The following is a 17,738-nucleotide window of genomic DNA, read 5'->3' as shown; positions in this document are numbered from 1 at the left end:
AGGAGTTACAGGGCTGCCACCAATCAGGACTCAGCTTTGTTTTCTCGTATTGACCAATGAGAGAAGCGCTGCTGTGAGCCTGTCTCCAAATCGAAGACACCCACTCCTATCGCAACCAATCATCAGGCGCCTCTTATACGGCACCCTCCGTGCTCTCGCCCCGTGGGCGGAGCTTTCCTGCCCCGCCCCTCCGGCCGCGGCTCCGCCCCTCTGCGGGCGGGGGCCAAGGCGGCGACTCGCGGCTGGAGCTGGGGTTGGGGGGCCGGGTTCCTGGCCCCGGAGTCCTGCGCCTGCCGCCGCGGTGCCGAAACCCGCAGGCTGCTGATTGTCCTTCGTGGTGGCCACGGCCGCAGCCTCCGTACTTCGGTCCCGGGCTGCCGACGCCTGAGAGCGCTCCTCCCGCGGTCACGGCCGCTCGGAGCAGGTAAGGGGCGCCAGGGCTGCAGCGCGTGTCCGAGCCCGAGCCCGAGCCCGAGCGCGGGGCGGGCGGCGGGCCAGCTCCCTGCTCTCCCGCCGCAGCCACGGGCCGATCGGGCCGCGTCTCCCGGAGACTCCCGCCCGCCTCGGGCCCCTCCGCCGGGATCAGCGACCGCTGCACCTGGCAGGTGGTGGGGGCGGGACCCCCGGAGTCCCGGGCGCGGCGGGACTCGGGGCGGCGGCCGGGCCGGCGGGGCGGGGGATGTGCAGGTGGAGGGAAACACGGAGTTGAGTCAGCCAGGCTCCGGGGAGAAGGACCTGCTGATAAGCGGTGAGCAGCCCGGCGGCTTTTTATTTTTTTAAGCGAGAAAGGTATCTGCACTTAGATGGTGTGAGTTGCACATTCCTGGAAACGGCGCTTTGCACTGCGCTTACCCAGGCACACGATTTACTTCTTATTTATTATTTTGAAATTCAAAGTAGCCTCTAACGTGAACTTACTTGGGGCTTTTTCTTCCGTGACAAGCAGACCCAGAAGTGTGACTCACCTTTGTCTGGGCTGCAGTGGGGGCCGGGCGGTTGGGGTGAGGCAAGGATGCCGAGCTGGTGTGGAAGATGGTGGGGGTGGGATTTTTTTTTTTTGCCTCTCTCCATGGGTGGGTGTTGAATTGCGATTCTTATTTCTTTAAACGTTAGCATTCTAATAATTATAATTAAAAAAAGCCTTTCTAAACATAGTCTCTGGGCTTTAGGTTTTAGGGGGCTGCACCTGCTACCCAGGCAGTAGTACTCTGCAGACAAATAAGCAGTTGACTGCAATGATGTGATTCACCTCTAATGAAGCACTTTGATCGATGTTACCTTTTCTCTGATGTGCTTAAAAGCCTTTTCTCACTTTCCATTTGTTCACAAGTGAAATGAAGGTCACTAGTTTGAGTAGAAATAGCACAGGGAGGACTCTCGCACCTGGTCCTCCCTTCCAGGTGCACTGCATTGAGGTCTTTTAATTGAGCAGCTCACCGCACTCCATCAATACTAGCATCCTCTTAACTCTCCAGATGCAGGTAGTGCACCCCACGCCCATTTTGCAGGTACATAAACTCAAGGCCCTAAAGATGAAGGGAATTCTGCCCCAGGTCTCTTGACTTCTGCTCTTATACACCTGTTAAGGGGTTTAATGCAGGATCCAGGAAGATTCTTGCTGTCAATCAAGCTTCTGCCTGCAGGTTTGATTCACATGAACACCATGTGAAGAGGTGGAGATAGTTATTTCCAAGTGAAATATTCTCTTAGACTTTTTTTTCTTCTAGGTTGCTAAGATAGTTTGAATTTCACCAGAAAGGTCGTTTTTCACACAGGCAGGAAAACCTAGAGGTGCCATCTCTATTTTAACCTAGTGAAAAATCTCTATTTTAAGTTTTGGGAGGTTTTCCACATTAGAAAATGTTTTCTTTGTTTGCATCTCTGGCTTAGCATTGAGCTTGAGTAGTGTTTTCTGAATTCAGTTGAATTAGTTAATATTCATAAGGCAAATAAGAATGAAGGGTAATACATTTTGGTTATGATTTTTTTTTGCAGGAAGTTTTTGCTATAAATTTAGAAGTGTCAAACATGTAAAATCCTCCATCCTTTGATCAGAGTAACACAAGGGAGTTTGAGGATTAATCGCAAGTAGGTTTAGTTGGATGGATGGGAGGGACTCCTTGAATAATGCCAAGGCGTGGGGAATCCTAGGGAGTTGTTAGGTTATGTTAAATTTATTAGTCATCAGGAACATGGAAATGCATTATTTATTACTGAATGGAACTATTTGATCATGAAGTAACTCCTTGTATTCATGGCAGGTGCTCTGCTGGGTGGAACATGTACATTTTGAAATAACTTATTTAAGTAAAGCATCCTTCACACAGGCCTTGTTAGTCCAGTTCTGATTCTGTTTACTCATTTGTTCTTTTTTGCACTCAATGTCTTTGTTTAATTTTTACTCTTTTGGTCAAATTAAAATTTCTAGCACCCAAGCAGAACATTTCATAAAGAAACCTTTATCTGCTGATTTGTACAGAAAGTGAGCTTTCTTTTGATGAGCATCTCTTGCATCGTGATGTGGGAAGTTGGAAAAAGATTTATTCTGTTTGCAGAGTGGTGGTGGTTTAGTCGCTAAGTCGTGTCTGACTCTCTGTGGTATCATGAACTGTAGCCTGCCAGGTTCCTCTGTCCATGGGATTTTCCATTTAAGAATACTGGGTTTGGTTACCATTTCCTTCTCCAGGGAATCTTCCCAACCCAGGGATTGAACCCTACTGTCCTGCATTGCAGGCGGATTCTTTACTGCCGAGCCAACAAGGAAGCCTTGTAGGGTATTTACCTGCATTCTTACCTAGGGATCATAGCCCCCCTGTGATGTGAAGGGTTTCTACCCTTCAAAAAAGATTTAATTACAACATTACAGTACTTCCACTAGATGGTGCACCGGGTGCTATTTAATGCAGAGTTCAGGTTTGTTTTTTTTTAAATAAGCATTTCACTGACAAAGATACAACAGCTGTCATCACTGAAGTTCAGACAGAATTGCAATGAGTGATTTAAGTCAGCTTTATTAAATGAGATTAATTGGAAGGACATGGCAGCTGAATTTAAAGTAAAGGAAGCTGTTAGTAATTTTAGAAATAACCTGTGAGAAAACTGGTTCTTGCTATAGACAAGTACCTGGAACAGTGTCAATTTATTGGTCTTTATTTCTGTACACTTGAAGCTGTTTGTTTTTAATGGTTTGTGTTTTGTTTAAATCTTATGTGAACTATGATGAGCTATTTGAGTGTGGTTTTATGCCTATGAACAAACACATAAACAGTTTTTTTCCAGGTGTGTAAAACTGTTTTTTTTTTGCTTTTTCCTTGAATGCTCACTTAATAAATCTTTCTATTCTTTTAGAAAAGCATGATTATCAGCTTCAAGTAGGAAAGAGAGAGGAGCTTTCTCCCCTGGAAGGCAGGAACTGTTGGCTTGCTAGTTACTGGTTAATTGCTGCTCACTAATTGTTACAGGAGGGAGATGAGAAAACATAGCTGCTGCTTTGATAATGCCACACCAGGTATAGAAATGACAGTGGAGAAGAAGGACTAGTTAGGGTGATTGCATTTTGTGAGGTGCTGGAGAAAACACTGGACTTCTAAAAGGCAAGATGAGCACTCAGGTGGGAAGGTCTTTGGCGGGTGCTATGTGTCTGTGTAATTCAGTTCCACTTACTTTACGTAGGCAGGAGAGCTGTGGTAATTTGGTATAATTTCTTGGAAGTAGTTTTGGTCCTCAGGGGATTTGATGGAGCTTTGGGAGGGGGAAATAAGTTGGTGACGCTCCTTCTAGGAGGGAAGCTCCTGGCAGAGCTGCCAGCTCTTGGGAGAGTGTGGGCTGGGGCATGAAGGGTGGGTGGTTGTAAGCAACCGGGGAGATGAGAAAGCTGCCCGAGTGTGGGCTTCCTGGAGTTCTCTGTACCTGAGCCCACAGAATCAAGTCTGAGTATTCTCAGTCGTGTTTATAGCGGTCCCAGGGCCAGGCTTGGGCCACAAATTTATGTAAAATAAGCAGAATCCTGAAGTTGGTAAAATGAATCACTTTTGTATGCAAGTGAACAGCTTAAAAGAGTTATTTGGCATATGTTAGTTTCTAAAATTATGGTTCAGTTCAGTCACTCAGTTGTGTCTGACTCTTTGCGACCCCATGGACTGCAGCATGCCAGGCCTCCCTGTCCATCATCAATTTCCAGAGTTTACTCAGACTTGTGTCCATTGAGTCAGCGATGCCATCCAACCATCTCATCCTCTGTCATCCCCTTCTCCTCCCTCCTTCAATATACTTTTGATAATGTTCTTGTGTTCACTCTAGAAACAGGCTTTATTAGAAATAAGTAACCTTGAATATGGAGAAGGCAATGGCACCCCACTCTAGTACTCTTGCCTGGAAAATCCCATGGACGGAGGAGCCTGGTAGGCTGCAGTCCATAGGGTCTCAAAGAGTCAGAAATGACTGAGTGACTTCACTTTCACTTTTCACTTTCATGCATTGGAGAGGAAATGGCAACCCACTCCAGTGTTCTTGCCTGGCTGTCTGTGGGGTCTCACAGAGTCGGACACTACTGAAGTGACTTATCAGCAGAAGCGTAGCGCTTTTGCTGTAGTTTCTATGTGTATACCAGAAAAGGGGCTTCCCAGGTGGCTCAGTGGTAAAGAATTGCCTGCCAATGAAGGAGACACAGGAGATGCAGGTTTGATCCCTGGGTCAGGAAGAGCCCCTGGAGGAGGAAATGGCAACCTGCTCCAGTATTATTGCCTGGAAAATTCCATAGAGAGAAGAGTTTGGTGGTCTGCAGTCCATGGGGTCACAAAGAGTCAAATATGACTGAGCAAGTACACGTGTATGTATACATATGGCAAAAGTCTGATCAGCTTTACTCAGGATTAAAAACTTGCTGTTTGCAAGTATGTGTACTTAAAGCAGTTTGAATCTTGAGAATCAAATACTTCTGAGAGTTATAACTTCTTTTTCTGGCACTTGGAAGTTTGTGGAAATGATGTTGTAAAAATTTGGAGTCAAGCCAAAGATAAAATCGTTTATGGAGCCATGGACCAAGACTTAGGAAGTTTCTACAGCTGATATAGAAACCATTTTTTCTCCTCTTCCTAATATGGCTTGTGATTTGACTGGAGAAGATTCTTTTTCGACCTCTGTGCTCTTTCCATGTTTTGAATTTAGTTCCCAGTAAGGCCCATCAGAGTTGACTGTTTTTTAGACGATTTCATCAGGGTACAGTGTTTAGGGGGAGGAGATGTTGGGCTGTGGGCAGTGAGGAGAGGAATTAATATCATTTTGATCTGTTTAGAGTATTTTTAAATAGGATCAAAATTTCTTATTTTGGAATTTTCAAAATGATATCATTTGATTTTTAACATATACAAAGTTGAGTATAAAAACTTTAAGCTGAGGTTCTCAAACTTTACCATGTCTCAGAATCACTGTGGGGAAGGATTGTTAAAATTCCAGCGGCTGCTTCATTCTCACATTTCCTAAGTTCTCAGGTTTGGGAATAGGCCCTGCGAATACACATTGCTAATAAGCTCCAGGGTGATGGCTGGTGATGCTTCTGGTCCAGGACCACACTTCGAAATCCACTGACATGATTCCAGGGGGAATGTAAATGTAGTGGTGAAGAACCCAGACTTTGACGTTTGAAAGATCTGGCTTTGAATCCCTGCTCTGCTACTTAGTACTTTCTTTGACAACAGGCAAATTTCTTACCTCTGGTTTTTATTTCTAAAATGGAAATAATGTAGTATTATGATGTTGGGAGTATCACATGACCTTGAATGTATGTAAAAACTCATATACAACAGTGCCTGGAGGGTTATAAGCATGCTGTAAATGCTGGCTTTTAGGCATACAAATCAATTAGTGAATGAAATACATAGGATCCTGAATCTTGTAAGTTGAAGTATGTTCCTTAAGGACAGAAACATTTACATTTATCCTCATTTCCCTGCAGTGTGCTGTGGGAGAGATGTATTAGTGCTTGACTTCTGTTTAATGAATGAAGGAGCTGTTTGTGGATCCTAGTAAGTTTCAAGAAACCTTTTTTAGGGACGTAGAATATTCACATTGGTAGTATGTTTTTTCCCCCGCCTTAAAAGATTGAACTCTTTGGTTAGAATATACTGGAGTTTAGCTATAATCATCATAGTCCACACTTTATAGAGCAGTAGTCTTAAAGGTGGCTTTTAGGCATTCATTGCAGGAGGGAAGTCATCTTTTGAATACCTGCAGGCTCCCCTGGGGAGGGGTGACTGCCCTTGATGCCCTGGAGGCATGCATGGAGGTCCTACCCCAGCTGCTGGACACCTGGCTCCCTCCCTCACCACCGCCGCCCCTGCCCCCATCACCAAGAGCCCACCTCTCTCTGGCAGACGCCCCCCCCAGCCCCGCATGCCATCACTTCCTGCCACAGTCACCCGTTTATATCCGTTGTAGCAGTTGTCACATGCTTACTGTAATTTTATCTGTTTCCTCTTTACGTTTCCTTCATTGGATGTCAGCTCTGAGGGTAGGGAGCTGGTCTTCACTGCTGTGTCCCCAACGTGGGGCACAGTGTCTAGTGTGTGGGGACTTGCTACATACCGTGACGCGGTGTATGAGGTGGTCGGGACTGGGGCCCTCCCCTGCCGAGGGTGCAGACTGGAGCTAACTGGCCCTCTATCAATACTGGTCCACGCAGAGCCACTCATGTTATTTTATTGTGTTTTCCGCCCCCCACATCAGCACTCTCTCCTGGGCATAAATGTAATTTCATTGAGTTCTGCCACGTTATTACCTGGGCTGGCTGTGGCTTGCTCCTACTCCCCGCGTTCTTGCTAGCATTTGATCATTTCTGACCTTATAATTTTTTCCAATCTGATGCCACAGATGGAGCAATCTTGGGCACATATGTTACTGTTCTTATTGGCAATTCTCTGTTTACTAGTACAGTTAAGTATCCTGTCAGATGCTTCTTAGGTGTGTGGGTTTTGCCTTTTGTGAATTGGCATTGACATGTTCTTTGCGTTGGGTTTCTTTATCTTCACGTTTCAGCCTTAATTTACCGAAGGTTTTTTTTCCTTTTTTTGTATATTCTTGATGTTAATCTCTTATTAGATTTTAAACGGTGCAAATATTTTCTTAGTTTTTTTTTGCATGTCATTTTTTAATTGAACAGAATGTTAATTTTTGTTACAATTTGATCCATCCATTTATTCCACCTTCCGGGTCTTGTTTAGGAAATATTTCTCCATTCTTAGTTAACAAAGGTGGCTTTCTAGTTTGTTCCAGTTCCACACTGGTTTTTGTTTTTATTTTCGCTATTACAACTTATGCTTTTGAACTGTGGTGTTGGAGAAGACTCTTGAGAGTCCCTTGGACTGCAAGCAGATCCAACCAGTCCATTCTGAAGGAGATCAACCCTGGGATTTCTTTGGAAGGAATGATGCTAAAGCTCCAGTACTTTGGCCACCTCATGCGAAGAGTTGACTCATTGGAAAAGACTCTGATGCTGGGAGGGATTGGGGGCAGGAGGAGAAGGGGACGACCGAGGATGAGATGGCTGGATGGCATCATGGACTCGATGGACGTGAGTCTGAGTGAAGTCTAGGAGATGGTGATAGACAGGGAGGCCTGGTGTGCTGCGATTCATGGGGTCGCAAAGAGTCGGACACGACTGAGCGACTGAACTGAACTGATTACAACTTATTTACATATTTTGCTGTGTGGAAGCGAGTCCCATCTGTGCGTCTTCAAAATTATTTAAGCTGGCGGTTTTCAACTCTGGCTTTATGTTAGAATTAACTGGATAGTTTTAAAAAAAAAAAGACATGCCTGTTTACCCGATTAACTGAATCTTCTAGGGAGTGGAGCTCCTGCAGCTGAATTTTTAAAAAGGGCCTCTGGTGATACTGACCTAGAGCCATGGTTGAAACCGTGTATCAGAGATACCTATTTACAGTGCAATAATAGAGACACACAGATAGAGAGTAGCATTGACATATGTGTACATTAGATGGCTGGTGGGAAACTGCTGTGTAAAACAGGGAGCTCAGCCTGGTGCTCTGTGACAGCCTAGAGGGGTGGGAAGGGGTGGAAGGAGGCTCAGCAAGGAGGGTACACAGGTGTACTTAGGGCTGATTGACGTTGCACAGCAGAAACCAGCACAACATTGTAAAGCAGCTGTACTCTAATTAGAAAGAAAAAAGGAAAAGATAGTTATGGTTTTTCAATAAAGTTTTCGTTTCTCCATGTTCTATGTCATCTTTGTTGGATTAATTCCTAGGTATATCAGTTTTCGTTTCTGTGTGAATGACACTTTTGACTCCTATTCTCCCCATTTTTTCTCCCTTGTGGAGAGAATCCTATCGATACAGATATGTCTGTATATATTGATGTAAGTCAGTTAGCTAACCTGTCTCTATTTAACCTTTTCTGTGGGCATAGCGATTGTGCCGAGTCTGTTGTATTTTAATGGCTACTTTTTCTTTTGGGTGTTCTATGAAGGTGATTATTTCATCTTTACATAATGGCCGTGTGTCTTTTCCTTCCACTTCTCACCACCTTGCTCTGTGTTTGGTCTCTTCACTACATTTGTCTAGACTTGTGGTGATGAGTGAAGATTAGCAGAGATAGAGGCCACTTGATCGCTTTAACACCCTAGAGGGAATTCGGCCTTAGTTTTGACCAACCTAGATAGTATATTCAAAAGCAGAGATATTACTTTGCCGACTAAGGTCTGTCTAGTCAAGGCTATGGTTTTTCCAGTGGTCATGTATGGATGTGAGAGTTGGACCGTGAAGAAAGCTGAGTGCCAAAGAATTGATGCTTTTGAACTGTGGTGTTGGAGAAGACTCTTGAGAGTCCCTTGGACTGCAAGCAGATCCAACCAGTCCATTCTGAAGATCAGCCCTGGGATTTCTTTGGAAGGAATGATGCTAAAGCTGAAACTCCAGTACTTTGGCCACCTCATGCGAAGAGTTGACTCATTGGAAAAGACTCTGATGCTGGGAGGCATTGGGGGCAGGAGGAGAAGGGGACGACCGAGGATGAGATGGCTGGATGGCATCACTGACTTGATGGACGTGAGTCTGAGTGAACTCTGGGAGTTGGTGATGGACAGGGAGGCCTGGCGTGCTGCGATTCATGGGGTCGCAAAGAGTCGGACACGACTGAGCAACTGAACTGAACTTTGCCTTTAGTCGGGAGATTTCATTTTTTACAGTTGTATTTGATTTCATTAAGAAATTGTGACTTCATTGTTGCGGTTTAAAAAACGCGAGAGGTAAGCACAGAATTCTTTTCCTGATCTTGGCAAGGAAGCCAACTTAGATGGTATATAGCTCTTCTTAACCCAGAAAAGTTATGGTTGTCTGTATTGAGGCTTTTAAATTAAAATTAAAATTTTTAAGTTAAATATTTGATTATTTTCATCAGGCTCTTTCAAAGTAAGTTGTATGTAATGACTCCCCTTAGAACAAACTGGAAGTTGTTCTGCATCTTAAACTGTGAATTTTAAAAAATTTATTCAAGTATAAGATATACCTAGAGAAATGCATACACCAGGTACCTAGAAAGATGTAATGCAACTGTCCTAAGTGTGCAGGTCACTGAATTTTCACAAAGCAGACACACTGTGTAACTAGCACTTGGGTGAAGACACAGAACGTTACCTGGACCCTGGATGCCAGTCCCCTGCTCATTTTCACTATCTTGACTTGTAACCACATGGAGTTAAAAGTGCTCTGTCCACTTGATCCTGCTGGGCTGCTAACTTTTGGTGCTTCCTTTGAAGGAGAAATCAAAGTCACCTCTGATAGCTCCTTTGAAGTTGCATGGCCTTGACCTCAGTTCTCACAGCTGCAGTTTTCAGACCTTTGGTCACAGTATACTTCACACTCTTAAAAGTTATTAAGGACGTTTTTGTTTGCATGGGTTGTATCTATTAGTATTTACTGGCTTGCAGTTTCAAACAGGAAATTTTATTTATTGTATTTAAAGGCACAGCCTCTTAACGTTGTCACATATTTTTAATGTCATGCATGTCCTGAAAGGTTCTTGAGGAGCCCCAGAGTTCCCGGATCCTGAGAGCAAAGAGCTAGCTCCTGACACCTCCAGCATAGCTGAGCGCCAGCCCCTCATTCTGCTCTGTCTCCTTGGGGTGCTGAACCAGATCCAGCCTCTTCTCTTCCTCCCAAAGTGATCTTCTTAGAAGCAGGGACTTGCTACATCTTGGCTCAGCAGGGCTGTATTTTTTCCCAGTGAAAGAAAGCTTAGTAACACTAGGAAAGCAAATATTTCTGAGATTGGCAATTCCAGACCTGTACGAAGGGGCCCATTTTTCTCTCTTGACAGTATAAGCACATCTGTAAGCATGCTATTACTTGGCTGATTTTCCTCTTTTAAGATGGAGATAATCACAAAGAAACCTGCAAGAAATGTCCTGTGTCTGTGTATCAAAAAATATTTGCTTGGTGACATCATCATAATTAAGAGTTATAACAGGTAGTAACCTGTGTTGATGCTTTCAATTTAATGTGTGGTTTAACCTGTTCTTCTGTTCTTTTATTTCCTGTAAATGGTAACCTGATCTTGATTTGATTCAGTGTCTATTTTTCGGGACAATATTGCTTCACAGTGATGTGGTGTACTTGTAGCTGGATTCAGACAATGTTGGTTGTTTCTTTGTAATATTCATGGTCATTAATAATCATTCTCTAGATCCATTATTTTATTTCTCAGTCGCTCAGTTGTGTCCAGCTCTTTGTGATCCCACGGACTGTAGCCCGCCAGGCTCCTCTCTCCATGGAATTTTCCAGGCAAGAGTACTGGAGCGGATTGCCATTTCCTTCTCAGGGGATCTTCTTGACCCAGGGATTGAACCCGTGTCTCTTGCGTCCCCTACCTTCTTTATCATTGCTCTTTCTGGGAAACCCCTTTATTTTATTAGGGGTTTGCAAAATGGTGATATTTAAATTCTGTCTCCCTTTCTAATTTATTAGGATATCTTTATAAAGAGGAATTATATGATTTGAGATATAGTTAGTATAGAAGGCAGGTTAAATATTTGGTTTAAAAAATTAGTTTTCAACATTATAAGATTATAAGACAAGCAGGTTCAGGATGAAGAAATGGGTTCATCATTTTTCTTTGAAACAGCAACCTAAATTGTGTTGGTTTGCAGAAGTAAATCCGAAGGAAACTATGAATAGAAAAGTCCTTTTGTTGTATTCTTAAAGTAGCTTATTTGAAGTAAAAAAAATAATGGTAGACACTTCTTGGTGCTGTTAGGGACTTTTTTTTTAGTTAAACCAAGACTTCTCTTGCCTCCACAGTGATGTATTTATTATGTATGACTATCCATTCAGCTATCTTACACTGTGTTCTGAGACCAGATTTGAAAGTGTAAAAGGCATCCTGCCTTGAAAGGGTTGATAGTGCAATAAAATAGGGGAAAAATTGACCTTTAAAGATCATTTATTTATTATTATTTTTGGCTGCACCAGATCCTCGTTGCTGCTCGAGCTTTTCTGTAGATGTGGCAAGTCGGGGCTACTCGCCAATTGCAGTGCTTGGGCTCTGTGGGTTTTATTTATTACAGTATTTCCCCCTCTTAAAAATTTATAATATTGAGAAACAGATGATAGAAAATAAGGCGTTTCTTAGGAGAAACCGAAAGCGGTAGGTGACACATTATCTGGGCTGCAAGTCAGATGGAGTAGACAGTCTGTTGGAATTCGGGTGAGAGAAAAAGGGAGGGTGCTTCCAGTCTCTCCTGGCAGGCTTTCACCCTGCTTCCTGCTGGTGCCAACTGTGAGTGGAGCAGGTCCTTCGGTTTCAGGTCAGGCTGGTTTTCAGCTCCCCTCCCTCCCCACATTCCATCTCATCACTTGAGCGATACTTAGCACCTCAATGACGAAAGAGGATATCAGTATTTGTGCACGTTTGTGAGACCCCTGGTGGCACCTGATTAGTAACGGCTGTCAGCAATGGGATTCTTCAGACCTTCCTCTTCTGTGTGCTTCAGGTTGGTGTCCTTGGAAAAATGTACATAGTCCAAGCACTGAGGTTTGTTAACTTGTTTTTGGTTCAGTGTCTTGAACTTTGTAAATGACAAAGAATGATGTTGGATTGGCTGCTGGTGTTCTCCATGTTTTCTGATCTCCAGAGGACTCTCGAGCTGGGTAATTAAATGTACTGTTTTGTGTATGGAGCCTAAAATATCCCTCAGGGACAGACTGACTGGTATGGCAGGACTGCTTATCAGAATAGACATTTTCCTGTCTGAGCCTAATTGTGGACTTACAAAAGCCTCAGAACACTTTAACAGACTGGGACAGACTTGAAATTTACAAATAATAGCCAGTCTCAACCAAGCACTGTGCTAAGCTAGCTCTCTTTAGATATTTATGCTTAAATCTTACAGCAGCCTGTTGAGTTATTGTCATCTTTATTTTACAAATGGAAAAAAAAACAAGTCACAGAAAAGTTAAATAGTTTACCCTGAGTCATAGAACTAGGAAGTGATAAAGCCTGGACTCAAAGCCAGGTCACCTGTTCTTCTAAAACATTAGAGTCCAGAAATTAAGAGACTACCATATGATTTAAATTCATATTGGACTTTTTCTCTTTTATATGTCTTCAGTCTTGTTTTCTTTGGCTTCTTATCTTAATCTGGAGAAACACAAGTCTGACTGACTTTGGCCAGTGTACTAAAATTTTTCACCACAGTACACCCCTCAATAACAGAAATTTGCCTAGGAGAAGGCTGAGGCTCTTCAAAGAGTAGCCCACCGTGAGCATAAAGTTGTTCTGAAGTTTTTTTTGATTCGACAGATTTAACATCATTTGCCATTGTGTAACATTGACATTCCAGAAAAGTGAAAAAGTGTGAAAGTGTTAGTCACTCAGTCATGTCTGACTCTTCGTGACCCCATGGACTATAACCCGCCAGACTCCTCTATCCATGGAATTCTCCAGGCAAGAATACTGAAGTGGGTTGCCATTCCCTTCTCCAGGGGATCTTCCCAATCCAGGGATTGAACCCGGGTCTCCAGCATTGCAGGCAGATTCTTTACCTACTGAGCCAGCAGGGAAGCCCTAACATTCCAGAAAGATGTGTCATTTTCACGCCCACCCTTCATCCTCCACAAGAGACCTCAGTTGGAGAAACAAGTTTGTAGGACTTTGCGGTGATGTCCTCGTCACAGGTGGGGTTTAGATAATACACCCTGTTGCGGTAGTGGGGTTGGATGGGGAAGGAGGGCAGAGGGACCCTGGCGAGGGGGTGACTTGGTGGGGCCGCTGTGGCAGGGGTGGGTCGGATGCGGATTTGGGTGGAATGATGCAATGGATTTCACGCCAGATTGGGGAGCTTCGTTCTCCTCCTTCTCAGACAGGGTAGCTTCTGCTCGGCTCCGTTTCTGCCCCTGGCTTTTCTCCTTGCTCCTGTGCCTCAGGTGTGGGAGTGGCTCCATGGATGTGTGTATGGATGTCCTTGGCCCAAATTCAGGCGTCCTCCCCACCGCATGCCACTGCCTGTTATCTCAGTTCTGGCCGTCCCTTCTGTGTGAGCAACTCTGAACTGCCGCAGGGCCAGCGGACTCCGGTCCACTGAGCCCACCTGGGCCTCATTTGTGGAAGCAGGTGTGCAGTCGCTTTGTGGCATCACCTGGATGTTTGAGTGTCTCAGAGTTAGCATTAATTTCAACTGTTCTTTTGTCTAAAAGCAACGGTGACCTCTTTAGGCCGTCTGTGGTTGGGCCGGGAGAGAACATCCGGGAGTCCACCGTGCATCCCCTCAGACCCCTGTCTTATCAGCCGAAGGGACTGGACTCATGAAGGGTGGATCTGAGGCAGCACCAGGTGGACTTCTTCCGCTGGCCCGTGGTTCCTGGGTACCTACCTGCGAGAACGTCAGGGCTTGTGTCGTGTTCCCAGGAGGTCTGCAGGAATGGTCCACGTGCTTCCTTTAAGGCAATGTGTATGAACAGCAGGTCCTCTGAGTTCTTCAGCTAAACCTATCTTCCTCCCACCTTGTGGCAGGAAGATGTTTCTTCCTGCCCTGGCCAGCGCGTCCCTGCCCTTTACCATCCCTTCTCGACCATGTGGCGGTGCAGATGTGATCATCCTTTTTGGAAGTGGCCATCCATGCTTTGGCCCTCACATTCTAACCCCGTGACTTTCAAAGCCTGTCCTATTTAGGCCCGCTTGTGGTTATTTTCCATTACTCGTTCTTACCGACCTTCTACTCTGGTCACAAGTTGGGTGTATTCTGGGACATGCATTGCCTTCCATGTAGTCTGGGCGCCCAGGCTGAATTCTGAACGGTGACTCCGCTTCCAGTCTCCTGTGTCCTGGAGACTGTTTCTCCAACTTGCTTCCTAGTTTAATTGATGTTTATTGCCCTGGTCACTGAAAATCTTAAGGCCTTATATCGTAATGGTTAAGAATGTAAACTGTAAGACAAAAAATATTTTTGCAAACCTCCTGATTGAAGTATGATTGACATGCAAAAAGCTGAATATATTTGATGTCTGCAATTTATTTGGTTTCGAGATTCACATATGTCTGGAAACCATCACTGCACTCTGTGCCAGGAGCCTATTCATCACCTCTGGGAGTTTCTTCCTGCCCTGGCTCAGGTGGTAAAGAATCTGCCTACAGTGCAGAAGACCTGGGTTCGTTCAGTCCCTGAGTCAGGAAGATCCCCTCGAGAAGGGTATGGCAACCCACTCCAGTATCCTTGCCCGGGGAATCCCATGGACAGAGGAGCCTGGTGGGCTACAGTCCACGGGGTACCAAAGAGTCAGACACAACTGAACACCTCAGCACAGCACAGAGGGCCTGGAGGCTGATGTTCTCATCCCTGCAGTTGTCAGTGAGCAGATGCTCTTGTATCTTCCTTTGTGCTGTTTCGTGGCTGCTGCTCCTCGCACACCAGTCTGCTTGTCTCTTGTCCAGGCAGCTTGGCCAGCGCGTCCCTGCCCTTTACCATCCCTTCTCGACCATGTGGCGGTGCAGATGTGATCATCCCTTTTGAAAGTGGCCATCCATGCTTTCGCCCTCCCATTCTAACCCTGTGACTTTCAAAGCCTGTCCTATTTAGGCCCGCTTGTGGTTATTTTCCATTACTCGTTCTTACCGACCTTCTACTCTGGTCACAAGTTGGGTGTATTCTGGGACATGCGTCGCCTTCCATGTAGTCTGAGCCAACATCCTGGACCAAGTCACAGGCATGTGCCCACCTTCTGACCCTGGACAGTTGAGATTTTGGTGTATGGAGGTTCCTGGATTGGAGATGCTCCAGCCTTGGTCCTCATACCCTCTCTTGGCTGGGCCCTGGCCTTATGTTAGAGGTCTGGAGTCTAAGCAGTTTTGTCGCTCTATTATTAAACTGGAGTCTAGAGCGCTAGAAATTGCACCATCTTTTTAATGCCCAAACCCTGTTAAAGGTATTTTGTTCCTGGCAGTGTGAACTGCAGCATCTTTCGTTGCTTCTTTATATCTTACTCTTCCTAAAGCGTGAAAGTGCTGAGTGAGTGCACAGTAGTGTTGTCTTCTATGTGCCTTTGTCCTCTTAGTTTAAAGGATCTTGGCAGTTGCTAAAATGAATACCTTGTTGATTAAAAAAAAAAAAGGATACAAGATGCAAGAGCTCACATGTTCCTTGTCCTCTGGAAGCCCTAGGTTCAGCCGTGTCAGGTCCCCTGCTGTGCTCTGGGTAGAGTGGGGAAGCCCCAGGTGCCCAGGCCTTTGTCCCATTCAAAAGGCCTGACCTCCGTTGAATGTTCTTCTTTCCTGGGCACCCATGGTCATCCTGTGTCATAATAATTCTACGAGACCATTTAGCTAAGGTTAAGATTTGATTTCCTTGGGTTTGGTATGAGGGGCACTTTAAGAAACAGAGGCGGTGGCGTGAATAGATGAACAGACGTGTCCTTGGAAGGGGCATTACCCTTATGCTTACATCCTCCTGCCCATCTGTTTTCGGGGATGGTTAAGAGAGTAACTGGCTTCTTCTAGAAGCTGTTGTGTGTCTCCATGGTGAGCCAAGGAGGAGCCCAGGAGACTGGTGCTGGGTTTCTCCTGGAGGAGAGGAGCCTTTGGGCTTCCCCATGGAGGACTGGCCCTGGGAGATGCGGGGGGCAGGACAGGGAACCGGGAGCGGATGGAGGTGGGAGGGAGATGACGAGTTTATGTAGCAGCTTCTTCCTTCTGGAATCTTTCTCTCAGCTCCCTTGAGAGACATGGATGCTCTCCTAGTTGTCACCACTGAGGACTGGCCCATAATTAAGGCCCACCCCATAGGGGAATGGGCTTCCCTTGTGGCTCAGATGGTAAAGACACTGCTTGCAGTGCAGGAGACCTGGGTTCGATCCCTGGATTGGGAAGTCCCCTGGAGAAGGAAATGGCAACCCACTCCAGTATTCTTGCCTGGAGAATCCCGTGGACAGAGGAGCCTGGCCAAGGGGTCACAAAGAGTCGAAAACGACTGAGCGACTAGCTGCATAGGGGAATATCAGTTCAGATCTGCTAATTAGGCTCTTCTGGAATACGTCCAGAATAGAAGTTGGCCGCGTGGCAAAGATGTGAACTTCACCCAGTGGAGCTGGGGTTATTCAGGCAGCAAGAGGGATTAGATATATTCTGGGTGGTATTTTCATTAGGTTGAGAGCCTTGGATCCTTTTTTCCTTTTGAATAATTGGGGTAAAATTTTAGAAACATTTGAATGACAAGGAGACCAGAGTAAACATCGCATGACCTTCACCCCAGATGAACAGATGTTAACATTTTGGCCTATTTATTTCAGATTTTTTTTTTTTTTTAATGAAAGAAAGGAAACGTGGTAGATAAAGTTGAAGCATAATTTGTCGCAGGAAACGTGGTAGATAAAGTTGAAGCATAATTTGTCGCCCCTCCCAGTTCTCTTGCCTTTTCTTTGCCATGAGCAATTGTGAATAGGAATTTTGTATCCTGCCATCTTTCTCTAAATGTGCTTTAACATATGGTTGTTTCTGTTATCATAAGGGCATATACGGTGTTAAAAAGATCAGCAGCAGGAAAGATATAATGCATGCTTTATTCTGTTACTTGCTTTTGAAAAATTGTTTTGATAGTAGCTAGTCATGGAAATAAGGAGATCAGATGACATTTTCAATTCTAATTTTTTATATTGTCTGCAGATGTCTTTTTGTACCTCATTGCTAATGGAAATCCATCATTGTTTCCCTAACATTTAATAGAAATCTTTTTGTTTGTAATGGCTTAAACTGGTTAGAAGTTTAAAAATTGGTACTGTAAGTTGAAAGCCTAATTTGTGGCTGAGATTTCTACGTGTACTTTGGGAGGCTAGTCTCAATATTTTCTGCTCCAAAAAGATGCCGCAAAGATACTGCAATGGGTGTGGAATCGTTTGCAGGGGACGAGTGGGTGGGTGGCTGGGAGTTTCTGTCTTAAGCTGACATACGCAGAAGCGCTGTTGCTAGGACTGCTTGGGGAAGATGGGATTGTGGGGGAGTGTTATTAGATGCTTTTCCTCCTTTTGTTGGCTAACAGGTATTTTTTTTTTTTTTTTAACACAATGTCTCCTTTGGTTTAAGAAGTATACCTTTCTTAAGCATAACATCAGTACTGATAATATTAATCTCACTTGTTCTTCTCAGCAAGCTTCCATTATCATTGTCCACACTGTCTGGTGGGCATTGCAACTGGATTGATCATATCGACCTCACGCAAAGACTTAACACGGAAAAACAGG

The 17,738-nt window shown here is 44.7% G+C and overlaps 1 protein-coding gene across 1 annotated transcript in view; it reads left to right on the top strand.

Moving 5' to 3' along the window:
- The first annotated feature begins 215 nt into the window (after positions 1-215).
- MPP7 (membrane palmitoylated protein 7) overlaps positions 216-17,738 on the top strand; it is a 226,725-nt gene continuing 209,202 nt past the window's right edge. The window contains exon 1 of the mRNA XM_040248020.1: positions 216-424. The gene's annotated coding sequence lies outside the window, so the exon portion shown is untranslated. The remainder of the gene's footprint in view (positions 425-17,738) is intronic.

The sequence above is a fragment of the Oryx dammah genome, unplaced genomic scaffold, assembly GCF_014754425.2.
Source record: "Oryx dammah isolate SB20612 unplaced genomic scaffold, SCBI_Odam_1.1 HiC_scaffold_10, whole genome shotgun sequence".
Lineage (NCBI taxonomy): Eukaryota > Metazoa > Chordata > Mammalia > Artiodactyla > Bovidae > Oryx > Oryx dammah.
Note: the sequence above shows the minus strand (reverse complement) of the source record. Positions and strands in the feature narration are given on the sequence as shown.